The sequence below is a fragment of the Canis aureus genome, chromosome 3 (assembly GCF_053574225.1).
Source record: "Canis aureus isolate CA01 chromosome 3, VMU_Caureus_v.1.0, whole genome shotgun sequence".
NCBI classification, from domain to species: domain Eukaryota; kingdom Metazoa; phylum Chordata; class Mammalia; order Carnivora; family Canidae; genus Canis; species Canis aureus.
Genome location: NC_135613.1, coordinates 85,175,956 through 85,197,466, shown reverse-complemented (window position 1 = coordinate 85,197,466; position 21,511 = coordinate 85,175,956). Strand labels below are relative to the sequence as shown.

At 36.8% G+C, this 21,511-nt stretch overlaps 1 long non-coding RNA gene across 2 annotated transcripts in view; it reads right to left on the bottom strand.

Moving 5' to 3' along the window:
• LOC144311540 (uncharacterized) overlaps nucleotides 1–21,511 on the bottom strand; it is a 113,993-nt gene that overhangs the window by 88,777 nt on the left and 3,705 nt on the right. The gene's annotated exons all lie outside the window — the stretch shown is intronic.

Below are 21,511 nucleotides of genomic sequence, written 5' to 3'. Positions count from 1 at the left end.
TGGTTTGATTTACACATTTTTTACTTCGTGATGGTGCAAAAATGATGCGCATTCAGTAGAGATCATACTCCAGATTTTTTTCTAAAGATTGTATTTATTTATTTATTTATTTATTTATTTATTTATTGAGAATGAGCAGGGAGACAGAGGCAGAAGGAGAGGGAAAAGCAGGTTTTCCATTGAGCAGGGAGCCCGACGCAGGGCTCGATCCCAGGACCCAGAGATCATGACCTGAGCTAAAGGCAGATGCTTAACCCCCTGAGCCACCCAGGCACCCCAATACTCCAAATTTTTAATTTGGATCTTTTCCTGGGTTAGTAATATCTAGTGCATTCCTATCTCAGGATGCTGGGCAGCAGCAGTGAGCTGCAGCTCCCAGCCAACCACACAATCATGAGAGGAAACAACCCATACATGTACAACCATTCCATAGCCATAAACCATTCTGCTTTTCACTTTCAGTATAGTACTCAATAAATTATGTGAGACATTTAACACTTTATTATAAAATAGGCTTTGTACAAGATGATTTTGCCCAACTGTAGAATAATATAAGTGTTATGAGCACGTTTAAGGTAGGGCTATGATGTTCAGTAGGTTAGGTGTATTAAATTTCACCTTACAATATTTTCAATTTAATGAGTTTATTAGGCATAACCCCATTGTAAGTTGAGGAATAACCGTATAGGATATCCTGGAAAAGGTAAAACTATAAAAACAATACAAAGACCTGTGGTCTCCAGGAGGCATAAATGGGTGCAGCACAAAGGGTTTTTAGGGCAGGGAAACTATCCTATATGGGATCATAGTGGGTACATGTCATTATGCATTTGTCAAACACATTAAAAGTATAACACAAAGAGTGAGCCCTAATGCCAACTGTGATAATAATGTGTCAGTGTAGGTTCATCAGTTACAACAAATGTACCACTCTGGTGCAGGATGCCAATAGTGAGGAAGGTTGTATGTGTGGGGCCAGAGGCCAGAGAGCATATGGGAACACTCTATACTTTCTGCTCAATTTTTCTGTGAACATAAAACCACTCTAAAATGTTAGGTCTGTTTTCTACAGAGCTTGAATAGCAAATCTCTCCAGACTAATGCTTCTGAAGTCCTGACTCCTGAACAATCCAATTATGACCAGGACTGAGTAGCAAAGGATCATAATACCTTGTAAAAATTTTTTCAAAAATAACTTCTCTACCACTTCACTAAACAGTTATTGAACCACTAGACTAATCTCTGAGGGTCCAAAAATAATAAAACTCTGACCCTGGCCTTTGAGGAACTCACAGTGCAGTGGGAGAGACCGACCTGCAAACAATCAATTGTAACAAGTAGTAGAACCTTAATGCAGTAAATGTAAATTGCCATGGGAGCCCTTAAAAGAGAATATAGTTGGTTTGGAGGAAACTTTTGGTTAATGTTCAGTGAACCATCATTCACTGATACCTTCCTACGTGCACTAAGTGACAATTTAACTGGGTACCAGATAATAGGGGAACAATGGTGAACCAGATGACAGCTCCTATTGGTCAGGAAGATTAAAGGTTCCTATTTTAATTACCAAAAAAAAAAAAAAAAAAAACATAATACTTAAGCTAAAGCAGGAAACCCTTCCCAAAATGTCTGGTTAATAAGAAAAAAAAATTGTGTGTGTTCCAATCACAGACTATTAGCATTAAGAGGGACATTAAAGGTGCTCTATAACAGTGGTTCTCAAATCCAGTTATACATTAGCCCTATATGGCACTCTTCCAGTAAACACCAATACAACTTGACTTTCCACCCAGACCAATTAATTTAGAATAATGATCTAGTGATCGTTAGTAGGTATTGGTGCTTTTTAAATCTCCTTAAGTGATTCTGGTACATACTGAGGACTTAAAATGCCTACTAATAGAATCCTATCTTTTTTATTGATTATGAATGATTGTCAAAAGGTTGAGGTCAAAATTATAAAGCTAGTCAATATAACAAATTATACCATACAGCTTAAGAACTATAACATTACCATTACCTTGCATCTAATACACTTCTCTCAGTCCTTTTCCCCCACATAGGAACCACTACACTGAATTTTATAATTGCTTTTTTTGTTAATTTATCCCATCTGTGTGTACTGTTTACCCACATGACAAACTGTTTGATGTAGCTTGGTTTTGAGCTCATAAAGAAGGTGTTTGCCATATGAGGTCCAGCAGCAGCAGCAGCAGCATCGCACAAAAGTCCGTTAGAAATGCAGAATCTGGGGCACTCGCCCAGATCCACTACATAAAAATCTTCATTTTAACAAGATGCCCACATATTAAAGTTTCAGAAGTTAAAGACTCATTTTATCACTGAGATTTATCCAAGTTGTTATATATAGGTATAATTCTGTGAATGAATACTTAGGATGTTTCCAGATTTTTTTTATGTTATAGAAAATACTGCTATGAACAATCTTGTATGTCTCCTACTGTACAGGTGAAGAGGTACCGTAGGACAGATACCTAGATTTGATGGAAAATAAACTACATAGATGTTCAAAGTAATAGTGCCAAATTATTTTCTGAAGTACTTTTAGATTCACATACCTATAGGAGTATGTAAGCGTTTCTACTAACTCACATTTTCTCTCACATTGAGTATTGTCTGATTTCTTGTTTTTTGGTCTATTTAATGGATGCACTTACTGCAGTCTTGATTTATGTTTCTCTGATTTATCAATGAGTTCAAAAATAATTTTAAATGCTTTCTCACCATTGGTATTTTCTCTTCTGTGTATTTTGCCAGTTTATTTATTGTGTTATTTGGGGTTTTCTCATTGGTTTGCAATTTTTTATATTTATAGATACAAATGTGTTTTCAATCACACATGTTGCAAATAGCTTTTTCTAGTATATAGGTTCTCTTTCCACTTTCTTCGCTGTGACTTATGACGAACAGAAATTCTAAGTTCTACTGTAATAAAATTTATTTCTGTCTTGGTTAATAATTTTTGTCTTTTTTAAGAGATATTACTCTACCCTGAGGTCTAAAATATATTCTCCTACGTTTTCTTCTAACAGTTTTAAAGATTGACTTTCATATTTAAGTCCTTAATCTATTTGGAATTAATTTTTGTGCTCCTGGTACAGTACAGATTAATGTCTTTTTTTTTTTTTTTTAGAGCAGAGAACCAATTGTCCCAGAACTATTATGGAATAGTCTCTCCTTTCTTCCAGTTGATCTGCAAGGTTCTGATGTCGTATATGTTCATCAATCTGTTTCAGGACTCTGTCTTGTTTCATTGGACAATTTGTCTATTCTGGCACCAATACCACAGAGTATTAATCATCACAATTTTATAGTAAAATTTGGTATCTACAGGGAAAATCCTTTCACCTTTTTCTTCTCCTTCAGTATCTTGGCTATTCTTAACCCGTGTTATTTTCACATAAATTATAAAATCAGTCCTTCATATTCCACTCAAAATATTGTTGGGATTTATACTGAGACTGCATTATAAATCCATTTGAGAAGAATTGATATATTTCATAGTACTGAGGATTTCTTTTCATGAACATTGAACATTAGTATCTTTTAATCAAGTTTTATAATGTTCTCCACAGTGTTTTTACATGTTTAGTTAGGTTTATATCTAAATACCTTTTTTAAAAAATGCTATTGTAAATTTTATTTTTAATATTATATTCTAATGTTCTGTTGATAAAGTATAGAAATATAGAAATATAAATAATTTCTATACACTGTTCTTTAACCAGTCATTTAGATAAACCATCTCTTTATTTCTAATTTTATATATATAATTTGACAATAAATTATTTGAAATTTCTATATAGACAAGTCATTATATCTGAAAATGATAACAGTTCTGTTTCTTATTCTAATCTGCATATGTGGCAGGGACTGCTAACTGTATTATGTATATATAGTCTCTTCCTTTTAGTAATAGAACACTGTGAATTTCAGACTGGTTAATTGCTGCCTTGCAGCTAGCTAGGTGTGAGCAAATGACCAGGTTCAGGGCACTGAGTTGTGAGCAGAAATGATATGTGAAACTTCCATATCATAACCATAAGCAACTGAATATGATCTAATTGACTAAGATTATGATTTGGGGTTTGGCTGTTCTGGAAAGGTCAACTGGTTCCCTATCCCCAAACAGCAGGCAAGAGATTGATACTCAGAGACTTTCTCAAAAATCTCCCATTAACTGTTTTCATCAATTACAGAATGAGAGATAATCTAGTGGCCAAAATCAGATTAAGAATGGTGCCTTCCTATGCCAACTGTCTTTGCAAATTGCCTCAATACAGCCATCGCTAAATTGACTGAGTTATGAGCTGAACACAAAAGGTAAAACCTAAAAAAGATTTGACAGATATTAAAACTACAATATGAAGAGATCATTGAATGTGTTACCTTTTCCAGGGAATTGATTAGAAACCCACAAATTGAAAGCTATTTAGTTTGTGGGGCATTTATTAATGCAAAAAAAACCACAAACTTTTTGCCTTTAGAAGTATAAAACTGTTTAATCCTTAAAGCCATACGTGGACCAAAAACTTACACTAACAGGAATTAGGCTGTGCAGTTCCCCCCCCCCCCAAAAAAGGCACATTTTCTAATACCAATTCTAGGTATATGAATAGAGGGCCATGGAAAAGGAGGGAAAAAGCAGAGGGCAAAGCAAGGAAAAATGCATAGTGAACTTACCTCCAGAGAGCAGAAACAAGGGCAGCCAGCTATGCTAAGCAAGGAACCTGCTCTACTTCCAGGATGAGGATCTCATAATTCATGCCCAGCAAGATTTGATGACCTTTGGTACTTCTCATTCTTTGCTTTCCAAGTGGCAGTTTTCATTCTAATTGTATTTTTATTAATTGTATTAGTAAATCTGTAGGCTACGCAGTTATAGAAAAAAGATACCAAAATAGAAATTTATTTTGTCCTGAGCTAATATTCCAAATAAAGTAGATTCTAAGAAACAACTCAAGGTCTTAGGTTCGGCCAAGTAGGACTGTTATTCTTAATACATGATTGTAGCCTCTTTTTCTGTGTCCAAATTGTTATGAATTCCTTACTAGCTACAAGTCCAGAGTGAGCGTACTGTCTTTTAAGGGGATATCACAGTATGTACACAGATTACATTTACATATATTTCACTGACCCAAATTTTGTCACTTGTCCACACCTAGTTGCAAGGGAATTTAGAAAATGTGGTCTATAGCTGACTGGATATGTCCTGTATAAAACTCTACTGTTGAAGGAGGAAAGGGAGAATGAATTCCTAGAGACAATCAGCCATCACATTAACTCATTATTTTATACTGAGTGTGAAGTACTGTAATGAAGTTACTTTGCCCTTTATTTGTTCATAAGTAAATTACAAGAAGCTAAGATAAGGCCTCATAGGAAAAAATAAGCATTGTCCAGATAACCTGAATTTTGAACAAGGTACATTAGCTGAATGGAACTTTGGGTTATTAGAAAAGAGTTTTACCGGTGTGAGGTGGTATCTCATTGTGGTTTTGATTTGTATTTCCCTGATGGCAAGTGATGCAGAGCATTTTCTCATATGCATGTTGGCCATGTCTATGTCTTCCTCTGTGAGATTTCTGTTCATGTCTTTTGCCCATTTCATGATTGGATTGTTTGTTTCTTTGGTGTTGAGTTTAATAAGTTCTTTATAGATCTTGGAAACTAGCCCTTTATCTGATATGTCATTTGCAAATATCTTCTCCCATTCTGTAGGTTGTCTTTTAATTTTGTTGACTGTATCCTTTACTGTGCAAAAGCTTCTTATCTTGATGAAGTCCCAATAGTTCATTTTTGCTTTTGTTTCTTTTGCCTTCGTGGATGTATCTTGCAAGAAGTTACTGTGGCCGAGTTCAAAACCGGTGAGAATGGGGCAAATTAACAAGGCAGGAAACAACAAATGTTGGAGGGGATGCGGAGAAAAGGGAACCCTCTTACACTGTTGGTGGGAATGTGAACTGGTGCAGCCACTCTGGAAAACTGTATGGAGGTTCCTCAAACAGTTAAAAATAGACCTGCCCTACGACCCAGCAATTGCACTGTTGGGGATTTACCCCAAAGATACAGATGCAGTGAAACGCCGGGATACCTGCACCCCGATGTTTATAGCAGCAATGGCCACGATAGCCAAACTGTGGAAGGAGCCTCGGTGTCCAACGAAAGATGAATGGATAAAGAAGATGTGGTTTATGTATACAATGGAATATTACTCAGCTATTAGAAATGACAAATACCCACCATTTGCTTCAACGTGGATGGAACTGGAGGGTATTATGCTGAGTGAAGTAAGTCAGTCGGAGAAGGACAAACATTATATGTTCTCATTCATTTGGGGAATATAAATAATAGTGAAAGGGAATATAAGGGAAGGGAGAAGAAATGTGTGGGAAATATCAGAAAGGGAGACAGAACGTAAAGACTGCTAACTCTGGGAAACGAACTAGGGGTGGTAGAAGGGGAGGAGGGCGGGGGGTGGGAGTGAATGGGTGACGGGCACTGGGGGTTATTCTGTATGTTAGTAAATTGGACACCAATAAAAAATAAATTAAAAAAAAGAAAGAAAGAAAAGAGTTTTACTCAGTGTGTGGGGAGAGAAAACACTTGAAAACTTAGATGCCATAAGGGGAAAGCTATGGAAGTTTTCTCACTCAAGTCTATAAGGGAAAATGTACAAAGATATTCATCATAACATTATCTGGTGACAAGATGTAGATGAAATCTAAGTGGGGGAACCTGGGTGGCTCAGAGGTTGAGCGTCTGCCTTTGGCTCAGGGAGTAATCCAGGGGTCCTGGAATCGAATCCCACATCAGGCTCCCTACGAGGAGCCTGCTTCTTCCTCTGCCTATGTTTCTGCCTCTCTCATGAATAAATACATTTTTAAAAGAAAAGAAATAAATTGAAGTGTTAATCTCTAAGAGAATAAATACGTAAATGTGGTAAACATACAAGCTTTACCATGTAGCAGAGAGCATCAGTAGATTAGATGCACACATGGGAATATTGACACCTCTTAAAGACATAGTGCTAAGTAAAAAAAAGTAATTTATACCTAAACACCATTTATATAGATGTAAAATATACTTTAAAATCTAACAATACACATACACACAAGTTCCAACAAAAATATACAAATTAACTTGCTAAACTGGTTACCTATGGTGAGGGAAAGAATTGAGACTAGGGATCAAAAGAAAAATGTGGAAAATTAAAATAAGAGAAGATCCTTATGTACACCAATGCTATTTCCTGACATGAACTGCAATGAAGGATTAACCACCCTCTGAATCTGAAATCTGAAAAGAACAAAAGAATGACTTATGAAAGAGGAATGGGAATCAATTAGGACTCTCACTACTGAAAAAGATGGAGTAACAGAGGTCATATCTACCTCCCTCCAAAACAAATATAGAGCCAGAAAAAAATACACAGAACAATGCTTTCCAAGACATTGGATATTAGATAACAAAACAAAGTGATCTCTGAGCAGCAAGAACAAACAAGGCTAATTCTACAATTGCCCTGCTAATGGCCTGAAGAGAGTTTCTGGGCCACGCAACAGGTAAAAACAGGCAGCCTCCCTGACTTGAGAAGACACAACTAGAAGTCTGAAGGCCAAGATGCCTAGAGCTTACAGAACAGAGTACTAGAGAGGGGAACTCAAATATCTGCAGAGGATCCTACTGAAGTCTCAGCTAAGTACTCATTAGCACATTAGCACATGCAAAGGAGGACACTACCAAAGGCCAGGGGGAATTGAAATGATTAAATAGTATCCATCACAACACAGGATGAGAATAGTACCTGTTGCCACCAGACTAGAAAATCTAACAATTCAAAGAACATCAGGCAGAGTACCCAGAAGGGTTTTGCCGAGGTAGTAGGGCAAAATAGTCCTAAGCCAAACATTGCTCTGGTCCCACCTAACAATGCTGTAACATCAAGCACCAAAAGAATCAATTGTTTCAAAGTAACTTAACTGTGCCTAGAACAAAGCTCAAGAATATTTATAGGAAAAAAAAAAAAAGAATATTTATAGGAATAAAAAAATATATTTAGCTTAAAACAAGATAAAATTTATAATTTATGACATCTGATACAAATTTATACTAATTTGAAAAGATATGTGCTCCCCTATGTTTATTGCAACATTATTTAAATAGCCAAGATTTGGAAGTAAGTGTCCTAAGTGTCCACTGATAGATGTGGGATGTGCATCTATATATCTGATGGAATATTATTCAGCCATTAAAAAGAATGAGATCTTGACATTTGCAACAACATGCATGGACCTGGAAAATATTATGCTAACTAAAGTAATCAGACAGACAAAGACAAATAACACATGATTTCACCTACTTGTGGAATCTAAAAAATAGATGGGAAATAGGAATAAAAAATAAACAGATGAACAAACAAAAACAGAAATAGACTCACAAATACAGAGAACAAATTGTTGGTTGCCAGAAGGAATGGAGTGGGAAGATGAGCAAAATAAATGAAGGTAATAAAGAGGTACAAACTTCCAGTTATAAAATAAATAAGTCACAAGAATGAAAAGTACAAGATAGGGTATATAGTCAATAATATTGTAATTATTGTGTATGATGACAGGTGGTAACTATACTTATCATGGTGAGTATTTCATGTTATACGCCTGCAGCTAATATAGCATTGTCAACATATATAACATATGTCAACTATAGCTAGATAAAATTTTTTAAAATAAAAATTATGAGGCATGCAAAGAAGCAGGAAAATATGCTAAATAAAGAAAAAATAAATCTCAATGAAAACCAACCCATACAAATTACATCAAAACCACAGTGATATACCAACTTATGCCAATGGCTAAAATTAACAAGTCAAGAAACAACAGACATTGGCAAGGATGAAGAGAAAGGGGAATCCTTTTACTTGGTTAGTGGGAGTGCAAGCTGGTACAGCCATGCTGGAAAATAGTATGGAGGTTCTTCAAAAAGTTAAAAATAGAGCTAACCTATGACCCAACAATTGCTCTACTGGGTATTTACCCCAAAGATACAAACATAGTGATACAAAGGGGCATATGCACAACAATGTTTATAGCAGCAATGACCACAATGGCCAAAATACAGAAAGAGCCCAGATGTCCGTCAACAGATGAATGGATAATGAAGATGTGAGATATATATATATATATACACACACACACTACTCAGCCATCAGAAAAATGAAATCTTATTATTTGTAATGATGTGGATAGAACTAGAGGGCATTAAGCAAAATAAGTTGATCAGAAAAAAGACAATTACCACTTGATTTTACTCATATGTGGAATTTCAAAACAAAATTTCAAAAACAAAACAGAAGCTCATAGGGGAAGAAAGGGAAAAGTAAAATAAGATAAAATAAGAGAGGGAGATAAACCGTAAGAAACTCTTAACTATAGGAAACAAACTGAGGGTTGCTAGAAGGCAGGTGGGTGAGGGGATGGGGTAATTGGCTGATGGACCTTAAGAAGGGCACTTGGTGTAATGGGCACTGGTTGTTATATGCAACTGATAAAATCACTAAACTACCTCTGAAACTAATAATACACCCTATGTTAATTGAATTTAAATAAAATTTAAAAATAAAACTAATCGTGTGGTCCCCCCCACCACCAAAAAAAAAAAAAAACAATAAATGATATGGATGATAGGATTAATAGAGAAGGACATTATCATAGCTATAATCTGTATGTTCCAGAAACAGGGGAAATAGTTAACATGCCTAGAGATGGGGAAAACTTTTTAAAATTCCCAAACTTCAAGAGATGATAACTACAATGTCTGAAATAGAAAATACAATGGGTGGAATCAACAGTATATGAGACAGAGCAAACGGAAATATTAGTGAATTTGAAGAAACTATCCAACACAAAACATGGAAAGGAAAAATATTTTCAAAATGAGCTGAGCATCAGGGAACTGTCTGGTGATTTTAAAGTGCCTAACATATGTGATTTTAAGTCTGGAAAAAAAAAGAAGATGAAGGGAAGAAACATTGAAAATTGAAAAATAATAGCCAAAATTTTTCCAAAGCTGATGAAAACTACAAAATTATACTGAGATCCAAGTACTCCAATAAACCCAAGTGCAAGAAACACAAAGGAAACTACAAGGAGGCACATCATAATCAAATTACTTAAAGCCAGAATTTAAAAAAGAATTTCAAAGCAGCAAGATATAAAAAGGCATATTTCATACAGAACAATGAGATAAAGATGATGGCAAATTTCTCATTAGAAACAGTGAAAGTCAAAAAAAAGTGAAGCAATATTTTTGAAGTACTAGGGAAAGAAAAAAAAAAACTGTCAACCTTGAATTCCATACCCAGAAAATATATCTTGCAAAGGTGAAATAAAGACTTTTTCAGGCATAAAAATGTCTGGAAACTTTTATTACTGGCAGAATGTCACCACATACACACAAAAAAATTTTAAGGAAGTCCTAAGTCCTTTGGGTAGAAAGAAAATGATACCAGAAAGAAATATGAATATACAACAAAGAATGAAGAGCACCAGGTCTGATAATACATGAGTAAATATAAAATTTATTTTTATTACTTAAATCACTTTAAAAGACAAAGACAGTTCACTCGTTAAAGCAAAAGCAAAAATACTAAAATGTATGTTGGGATTTACAAAATATGCTGAAATTAAATGTATGACAATACCACAATGGTCAGAAATAGAAAAATAAAAGAACGTTGTTGTAATATTCTTAAACTATATGTAAAGTGGTACAATATTTTTTAAAGATTTTCTTTATGTGAGAAAGAGGGAACATGAGCAGGGTGAGGGCAGAGGGAAAGGGAGAAGCAGACTCCCCACAGAGCAGGAGCCTGATATGGGGTTCAATCCCAGGATCCTGAGATCAGTGAACTGAGCCAAAGGCAAATGCTTAACTGACTGAGCCACCTAGGCACCCCAAGTGATATAATATTTTTAAATATTTTTATTTTAATTCTAGTATATGTTAACATACAGTGTTATATTACTTTCAGGCATACAATATAGTTATTCAACAATTTTATACATTATAAAGTGATATATTTTCTAAAGACAGACCATACTGCATTAAATATGCATACTATAAACCTTAAACGAGGGGTGCCTGGGTAGCTCAACTGGTTTAGCCACCAACTCTTAGTTTCAGCTCAGGTCATGATCTCAGGGTCATTAAATCAAGCCCTAGGTCAGACTTTGTGCTCAGTAGGGAGTCTGCTGGAAATTATCTCCCTATGTTCCTCTTTCAGTTCTCCCTCTCTCCCTCTTCCCCCCTCAAAAAAGTTTATATATATATATATATATATATATATATATATATATATATGTTTAAAAAATCTTAAATGAAACAAAAAAATATTGCAAATGAGGCAACAAAGAAGAAAATATGGTATCACTAAAATGTTCAATTAATCCAAAAGAAGGAGAAAAACATAAAAAAGAAAACAAAAAATAGAACAAATGAAAAACAAACAGCAAGATGGTAGATTAAAACTCAGCCATATAAATAGTCATATTACATATGTGTGGTCTAAACATTCAGATGGATAGAAAAGCAAGAACTAAAAGTTATCAAAAAAAATCCACTTTAAACATAACACATTGTTAGAAGTAAATGCATGAAAACTACTTATCACTCTAACACTGATCAAAAGAAAGCTGGAACACAGCTTGAAAGTGATCTTGTTAGCCAAATTTGTGGCAGACCATAAAAAAGAATAATGCCAGAAAAATGGAAAATGAGGGCCTTTTTCCAATTCATTCTATAAGGTCACCATTTCTCTGATATCCAAACCTAAGACATTATAGGAAAAGAAAACAGCGCTCTCTCTCTCTCTCTCTCTCTCTCTCTGTCTCTCTCTCTCTCTCTATATATATATATACACACAAATATACATGTATACTATATATGTATATATATTACATGTATATACATCCCTTATAAATATTGATGCAAAAATTCTTAAGATTTTAGGATTCAAATCTAATATGATTTTTTTTAAATAATACATTATGAGCAAATGGGGCTTGTCCCAAGAATTTATGTTTGGGTTAACATTAGTCAATGAAACTTACTGTATTAACAGACCATATGATTATCTCAGTAAATATAGAAAATGTAGTTGATAATATGAATGTTTTATGCATCAACTTGGTTAGGGTATAGCACTCAGTTTTTTTTTTAAAGACTTTATTCATGAGAGACACAGAGAGAAAGAGAGGCAGAGACACAGGCAGAGGGAGAAGCAAGCTCCATGCAAGGAGCCTGACATGGGACTCGACCCTGGGACTCTGGGATCACACCCTTGGCCGAAGGCAGGCACTAAACTGCTGAGCCACCAAGGGATCTCCAGCACCCAGTTATTAATCAAACACTAATCTAAGTATACTGTGAAGGTATTTTGTAAATGCGGTTAACATCTACAATTGATTGATGTTAAGTAAAGGAGATTGCCCTTAATAAGGGTAGAGGGGCTCATCCACTCAGTTGAAAGGCCATAAGAGCAAAAACAGATTTTCCAGATAGAAAATTTTGCCTCAAGACTTCAGCATTAATTCCTGCCTGAGCTTGCCATACAGATTTTGGACATGCCAGCCCCTAAAATTGCATGAGGTGATTCCATAAAATAAATATCTCCTGATAGATAGTTATATAGATAATTTATAAATATAAATACATGGGGGGCAGCCTGGGTGGCTCAGCGGTTTAGCACCACCTGCAGCCCAGGGTGTGATCCTGGAGACCAGGATTGAGTCCCACGCCAGGCTTCCTGCATGGAGCCTGCTTCTCCCTCTGCCTGTGTCTCTGCCTCTCTTTCTCTCTCACTCTGTGTTTCTCATGAATAAATAAATAACATATAAATAAATAAATAAATAAATAAATAAATAAATAAATAAATATCATTTACTTACCATATTTTGAAATACACATTTGTTATGTATATGTATATGTAAAAAATATGGAGAGATTGAGAAACAGAATGCTAAGTTTTCTGAACTGGTTTGCGGGTTTCTGGAATTAATTCTCTACTCTTACTGTACTTAAATTTATTAATAATTCTATTTCCAGTGGTAAAGAAGTGATAGTCTGAAAAAAAAAGAAGTGATAGTCTGTGGCACCATGTGGCAATAAAGATATACAAAATATCATTATTGGGTAATCTACATCAAATACTTACAAAAGTCAAGGTTCTTAGTGACCATCTATTTGGTATCTAGTTTATTTAGACTAACAAGTATAACAAGATTGGCTGGTTGCTCCTAAGTGCACTGGAGAAAGTAGGAAAAAAAGAAATTGAACTCAGGGCTTCAAGTTCCTAGCTCAAGCTCAGTATAAATTAACTGAAAATGTCTATGTTATGCTTGAAAGAAAATCTTATCTCTAATAGCAACAGAACTGAGAGTTCTAAAAACCAAACTCAGAGTCTCATCTTCCAAGTAGCTGAATTACAAAGCAAATTGAATTATCAACTTCAAAGGATATATTCTGTTCAACTAAGGACATTGTCTAGGAAGGAACGGGATCCTAAAAACTAGAATGGAGACATATGGGCAGATCCTGATGAAGCTGGAGATACTGAACCCTTCAGTCCTGCTGAGTCTTCTTTGCCAGTGGACTTCTTTGCTGCACCTGTCTGAAGAGATTAACCTGCTTTTCATGAGAGAACTCTAATGACCTTTCCTGAGGTAGTTGCCTTGCCAGATACTACTAATTCTTCTCAGGGCTACACGCATATGACCCCTCTTTGCTTCTAGATCTGTGGCAAGATTAAAGCCCAAGCAGACCCTCAAGGGTGAGTTACAAAGGAAGTATATATACTCTAAAATAACTGCATGAATTTTCCAATTTATACAGAGAGAAGTCTGGGGAATATATGTAGGAATAGATATTAAGGGTGTGGAACATAAAATTGGATCAGATCAAATGTATTAATATGGTACAGTAGCAGAGATTCTCATTTCAGTGTTTTAGCTCCAGGGGTTATAAAGTGCTCTAAAAGTTTGTTTGGTTTGTTAGCTAAGACATGAACCAAAAATTAGCCAACGCTAAATGAAACCAACATGACAAGACTGCCTTGGTATACCATAAAGTACCCAAAAGCTTAAGAAGATTAGAATGTCACAGTAATTTTATCAGGTAAGATCTGCTAGGCCTCTGTGGGAGGGTCCAAGTAACATCCCTTTCACCACAACTGTGGGAAATAAATTGTGAGGTGGGCCTTCACATTCTTATCTGAGGTCGCTCTTCTCTGTAAGCCAGAAATCACAATGAGATTTGCTGTCTCTTAACTAGGATACTTAGATGAATGGGTTGTAACTGGATCCCAAGGTAGCGGTGTGTTCAGTGGTGGCACTTAGTCATCACAGACAAGGTAAGTGAGGTTACAAATGGAAAGCATGGTCAAGGCAGTAATCAGAATAATCCGACACAGAGATCTATGCCATTTGTTATTTGATCATTGTCCCTAGAAGAGACATAATGGACCATCTACTAAATCAAGAGTTTCAGGTCAAGTGAGCAAAAGTCTAACTTGAATCACCAAGACAGAAAGTATTGTCCCTTCAATCAGTTTTCAGACTTGATCAAGTTTTACCAGGGTGACTGTACATTAGAGGAAAAGAAAATAATTAGACTTTTGGGGGTTATTGAAACGTTGACTCTGAACTGTCACTGATTTTAGGACACCTAAAATGTCAACGTAGTCCACTGCTCAGAGCAGCAGCTATGCAGGTCAGATTATCAATAAGGTTCTAGTTCAAGTCTATCTCACAGTGGGTACAATGGGTCACCAAACAAATCCCACGGTTATTTTCACAGTTTCAGAATGCATAATTGGAATAGACACATTGAGCAACTAGAAGGATCCCCACACTGCTTCCGTAACCTAGAGAGGAAGGGCCATTATGGTGGGAAAGACTAGCTGAAAGCCACTAAAACTGCTTCTACCTAGGAAAAGAGTAAACCGAAAGCAATAAATACCACATTCCCAGATGGATCTCAGAGACTGATGCCATCATCAAAGACTTGAAGGATACAGCGCAATGGTGATTTCACCATATTCCCATCCAACTCCCTAGTTGGTCTGTGCAGAAAACAGATGGGTCTTGGATACTGACAGTGGATTTATTATAAATTTAATCAGGTAATGATTCCAACTACACCTGCTGTTCCAGATGTGATTTCGTTGCTTGAACAAATTAACACATCCCTGATTCCTAGTATGTAGCTATTGATCTGGAAAAAATGTATTTTTTCTTGATACCTGTTAATAAAGACCACCAGAAGCAATTTACCTTCAGATGGAAATATGCCTTCGCTATCCTAATTTAGGAGTATGTCAATGCTCCGGCCTTATGTGATAATTCAGTCCACAGAAACCTGATTGCCTTTCCCTTCCATAAAGTATTTTATCACACTGTCCCATTACACTGATGGCGCTGATGTGCTAATAAGCTAAAACTAGCAACTATTGGTAAGAAATTTGCATGTCAGAGGTTGAGAAATAAATACAAGATAATTCAGATGCCCTCCCCCTCAGTGAAGTTTCTAGAAGTTCAGTGTTGTCATACATGTCAAGCTATTCTTTTTTTTTTTTTTTTAAAGATTTTATTTATTTATTCATGATAGTTACACAGAGAGAGACAGAGAGGCAGAGACACAGGCAGAGGGAGAAGCAGGCTCCATGCAGGGAGCCCGACGTGGGATTCGATCCCAGGCCTCCAGGATCGCGCCCGGGCCAAAGGCAGGCACCAAACCGCTGCGCCACCCAGGGATCCCCATGTCAAGCTATTCTTATATCACTTAGGTACAATGCCTAGCAACCCTCGAGTTTTAGAGGCAGCATATTCCTCCTTCGGGCATGCTACTCTGGCCCATATACCAAGTGACCCAAAAAGCTGTTTGAGTAGGGCTCAGAAGAAGAAAAGGCTCTGTAACACATCCAGGGTGACATGCAAGCTGCTCTGCTACTTGGGCCATATGATCCATTAGATCAATGGTGCCTAAAGTGCCACTGGCGATACAGATGCTGTTTAGAGCCTTTGGCAGACTCTTATAGGTATTTTTCCAAGAAAAACAAAAGGAAATCTTCGTACAAAGAATTGCACATGGGGCACCTGGGTGGCTCCATTGGTTGAGATCTGCCTTCGGCTTGGGTTATGATCCTGGAGTCCTAGGATCAAGCTCTGCATCAGGTTCCTTGTTCGGTGTGGGCCCTGCTTCTCCCTCTCTCTCCCTTTGCCTACTGCTTCCTCTGCTTGTGCTCTTTCTGTCAAATAAATAAAATCCTGAAAAAAACCAATACATTGCATGCAAAAATTCATACCAGACTTATTCGATATAGTCATAAACATTAAAAAATCCAATGTCCATCCACAGATGAATGAATAAACACATTATGACATATCCATACAATGGAACATTACTCAACCATAAAAAATAGATCAATTAGCAATTGATTAATGCAGCAATATAATGAAACTCAAAACAATTATGCTGAGTAACAGAAACCAGACACAAAAAAAGTGTATGGCGTATGATTTCACTTATATACAATTCTGGAAAATGCAAACTAATCTAAAGTGAAAGAAAACAAATCAATGGTTACCTGGGGTAGGGGGCAAGGCAATGCTGAGTGGGCAGGAGGAAAGTTTTGAAGATGACAGATATGTTAGCTACTACTGCGGCAGTGGTTTCATGGGTGTATATATGTGTATATGCATCAAAACTTAATCAACTTGCACAATTTAAGTATGTGAAATTCATCTAATGCCAACTCTACTTCAGTCGAGTCGTTAAAAATATTTAAACAAGAAAATAACTGCATGGGGCAAATACTTCTGTTTCCTATTCAAAATGATGTTGTAAGTTAAATGCCTCTTATAGCTTGTTATGAGATTTGTTTATTTTGCTTTCATTTCATTTTATTTTTATCCTCTTAAGAATTTTATACAGTATTATATAAATTTGGAATAACCATATACATTTGGACTTGATTTGGGAGAATTGGCTGGTAAAATTCTCCAGTGTTTTATTTGTGGTAAACTTTAAAAATTATTTTATTTCTTAATAGGTTAGATCTATCCAGACATTCTATTTCTTCCTGAAATTATTTTGTAATTTATATTTTTCTAATTTTTTTCCATTTTATCTCAGAGTTTAAGCTTGCTATCACAAATTTTTTTTATCTTTAATCTCCCCTATATCTGTAATTCTGTCTCAATATTGTTAATGTGTTTCTCTCCTTTTTATTCTCAATTTCACTTGATCTTTTCTTACCGCTTATTAAAATCAACTTTTGACTTTCTTATAATCAATTTTTGGCTTTGTTGACCTTCTTTACATTATTAATGCTTCCTAAATCTGTGTATATATATATCTCCATTCCAGTTCCAGACAGTTCTCTGCCAATTTCTCTTTAAATGATTCCTCTTCTTCATTCTATCTATATATTATCATATATCCTATTTCCTTGCTGTGATACAGTCTAGGTAATTTATTTAAACATATATTCCAAGTCATTAATTCTCTCTTCAGCTATATAGCTGTAGATAATCAATTATAATCAACTATTAAAGACATCTATTAAGATTTTTATTTCAGTTGTGTGACAGAGGATAAACTTTTCCTCTACCTTCCTGGATTCCATGTCTGATTTAAGAATTACACTGACATCAAGGCACCTGGGTGGCTCAGTTGGTCGAGTGGCTGACTCTTGGTTTTGGCTCAGGTCATAATCTCAGGGTACTGGGATGGAGCCCCATGTGGGGAGTCATAATCTCAGGGTACTGGGATGGAGCCCCAAGTGGGGATGGAGCTCAGTGGGGAGTCTGCTCAAGGATTTTTCTCTCTCCCCCTCCTCTCCACCTCCCCCTGCTCAAGCTCTCTCTCTCTCTCTCTCTAAAGAATTACAGTGACATAAGAGAGATTAACAGAGAGAAAACATTTTAATTATATATGTGCGTGCATGGGAATTTCATAAAAACATGAGATTCAATGAAGCAGCCAGATGATTAAGACTTATATACTACCTGAGCTAAGGAAAGAGGAGAGGGGTTTCAGGCTTCTGCAGATGGGGAGACAAAGTATGGGAAGGAAAGAGGAGGAAATAGATAGTGAGTCAAGGTTGCCATGTTGTGCAGTTAAGAGTCTCTCCCGGGGAAAAAAGTTGACTCTGGGAGTAGCTCTCTTTGTGGTACAGGTACATTGACAAATGGAAATTTCATTTTTAAGTGTAAATTTCCTTTATAAAAGGAGAAAATTAAACTATACGTTAGGCTGTTTTTTCATTTAGTTCAAAATAATCCAAATGCCAAAGTGGCAGATTTGGGGGTCACATGTTCTGAACTCCTCCAGCAGTTTTTTCATTTATAGAAATTCTCTTTGACTATTTTTTTAAATCTACATGGCCATATTTGATCACTTGTCATTGCTAGGTCATATTTATGTTTCATTTCTTTAGCATTCATATGCAAATAAGTATGTTAACTTCCATTTCTATGGCCTTTGTGGTCTAAATCCAATCTGTTGGTTATTTCTTTTGATTCTCACTCAGGGTGGCTTGCCTTCCCTTATACTTGATGACTTTGGAATTCATATTCAGTCTATATCAAATGTGAGGTAATTTGAGGGGTTTAAAATGAGAATATTTTTTTCAGAAAGGATTTTCATCTGTGTCTTCCGGGAGCTAGGGAAAGCCACTGGCCTGGAACTTCTTCAAACTCTGCTCAAGGACTGTGACTAAGACAGGAATTGGGCTCAGTTCTACTTCCTTCTGCTGGAACAAGGCTCAGAACCTGGATTACAGTCTTGCTGAAGACATCTGTCCTTAGGGCCACCCTGCCCTCCCACTCTGCCTTCATTTCAGAGTTTGTTTTCCATTCTCTTTGGTTTTGAGAGATGGACAGGATAGTGTACCTTGAACTCATCACCTACTTCTCCTCTTATGAGTCCATCAATTCACCACAAATTGTTTCCATTCAGGATCCAGTTGTCCTGCAGTGAGAAGGCCTAGTAGATAGAGCACTTAGTACCATGTACAGTCAGATGTGAAACTTAAGTCTATGTCTCAATGATCTTTTCATTTTTGTATGCTATGAAAGCAAATGTTGGCAACTATTAAAACTATCATCCTGGGGATCCCTGGGTGGCTCAGTGGTTTAGCACCTGCCTTTGGCCCAGGGCGTGATCCTGAAGTGCCAGGATTGAGTCCCACATTGGGCTCCCTGCATGGAGCCTGCTTCTCCCTCTGCCTATGTCTCTGCCTCTCTCTCTCTCTCTGTGTGTGTCTCTCATGAATGAATAAATAAAATCTTAAAAAAAAAAAAAAAACTATCACCCTCCTTTTCAGTATCCTGATCATCAAAATGTGACCATCCACTTAACCCACAGACAGAAAGGAACGATTATGGACTGCTTTGTGTCTTCCCAGAATTCATATAGTGAAGTATTAACCTTCATAATATGTACACCTCATAATACACCTCATAATATGACTGTGCTTAGAAATAAGGCCTTGTAGTAGTTTATTTTACCTGTCAATTTGACTAGTCCCAGGGTGCCCACGTTAAAAAATATTTCTGGGTGTGTCTGTGAGGGTGTTTCTGGAAGAGATTAGTATTTGAATCAATGGACTCAGTAGACTGACTTTCCAAATGGGGATTGGCATCATCCAGTCCATTTAGGGTCTAAATAGTGTAACAGATGGAAGAATGAACTCACTCTTTTTTTTCCCCGGCCTCAAAGATTGAGCTGGGACATCTCATCTTCTCCAGGCTTTAGACTGGGATTTACATAATTGACTCCCCCAGTTCTCAGGCCTTTAGACTTAGACTGAATGATACCATTGGCTTTCCTGGGTATCCAGTAGCAGATCACAGGATTTCTCAGCCTCACTAGCAAGAGTCAATTTCTTACAGTGAATCTACATCTATATGCATGTGTACACATATATACTGATTGTTTCTCTGGTGATTAAAATTAAATGAAGTTATATGGGTAGGCCCTCATCCTAAATGAGTGGTCTTTATTTTTTTTAAGATTCTATTTATTTATTCATGAGAGAGAGAGAGAGAGAGAGAGGCAGAGACACAGGCAGAGGGAAGAGCAGGCTCCATGCAGGGAGCCCGATGTGGGACTCGATCCCGGGACTCCAGGATCATGCCCTGGACTGAAGGCGGCACTATACAGTCATACAAAGTCCATCTTTGAATTCCCAATACTTAGCCTAATGCCTGTTGGATGAATGGATGAATGGATGAATGGATATATGAATGGATGAATGAATTAATACATGAGATGTAATTTCCCCTTAAGATGCCATACTCTCTGCTGCCCCCTGGGCATCTACAACACTGTATTCTACAACACTGTATTCTACAACACTGTATCTAAGGCATCTTCATGGCTTCTTCCAGGTAACTTGTTTTCCAATTTATAAAAAATTTCCCCTTCCTATTTTGGTATTATCACACTCTATTTTGGTCATCCTCCTCATTTACTGAGAATTTTTGTACCAAGACCTCAGTCCTCACTATTCTAATATCAATGACATTCTATGCTACGTAGGTCATCCTTCTCAAAAACAAGATTCAAAATTTCTTCCTCAGCCCTAATGTGTTATCTACACTCTACTCCAGGAATTCATTATGTGGCCACACGCAGACTTCAAGGTCACAAGATTTTCATCTCTGGATATTTTGGTTCTGCATCCAGTTGAATAATGACCCCCAAAGATGTCCGTACTCTAATCCCCAGAACCTGTGACTACGTTTTTATGGCAAAAGGACCTTTACAGATGTGATTAAGAATCTTGAGATCAGAAGATAACTTTGGATTATCTGGGAGGACTCAACATAATCACAAGGGTCTTCATAAGAAACATGCAGAAGGGGGGATCCCTGAGTGGCGCAGCGGTTTGGCGCCTGCCTTTGGCCCGGGGCGTGATCCTGGAGACCCGGGATCGAATCCCACATCGGGCTCCCGGTGCATGGAGCCTGCTTCTCCTTCTGCCTGTGTCTCTGCCTCTCTGTCTCTCACTGTGTGACTATCATGAATAAATAAATAAAATCTTAAAAAAAAAAAAAAAGAAACATGCAGAAGGGTCAGGATGAGAGGAGGAGAAGTGACAGCAGAAGCAGAAGTCAATGCAATGTGACCAAGAGCAAGAGAAGGCAGGCAGCCTCTAGAACCTGGAAAGGGCAAGAAAACAGTTTCTTCCATAAAGACTCCAGAAAGAACACATCGCTGCCAGCTGAATTTAGATTTATGACTTTCAGAACTGTTGAGAAAAAAATTTACATTGCTATAACCACCAAGTTTATGGTAATTTGATAGAGCAGCAATAGGAAACTAACACAGGCTCCAACAAACCAACTTCTAATCACAAGCTTTTGTTCTTCTGGCTCACTAGTCTTTCAGTACGACTAACCCTATTCTCACAATTGATTGTCTCTTT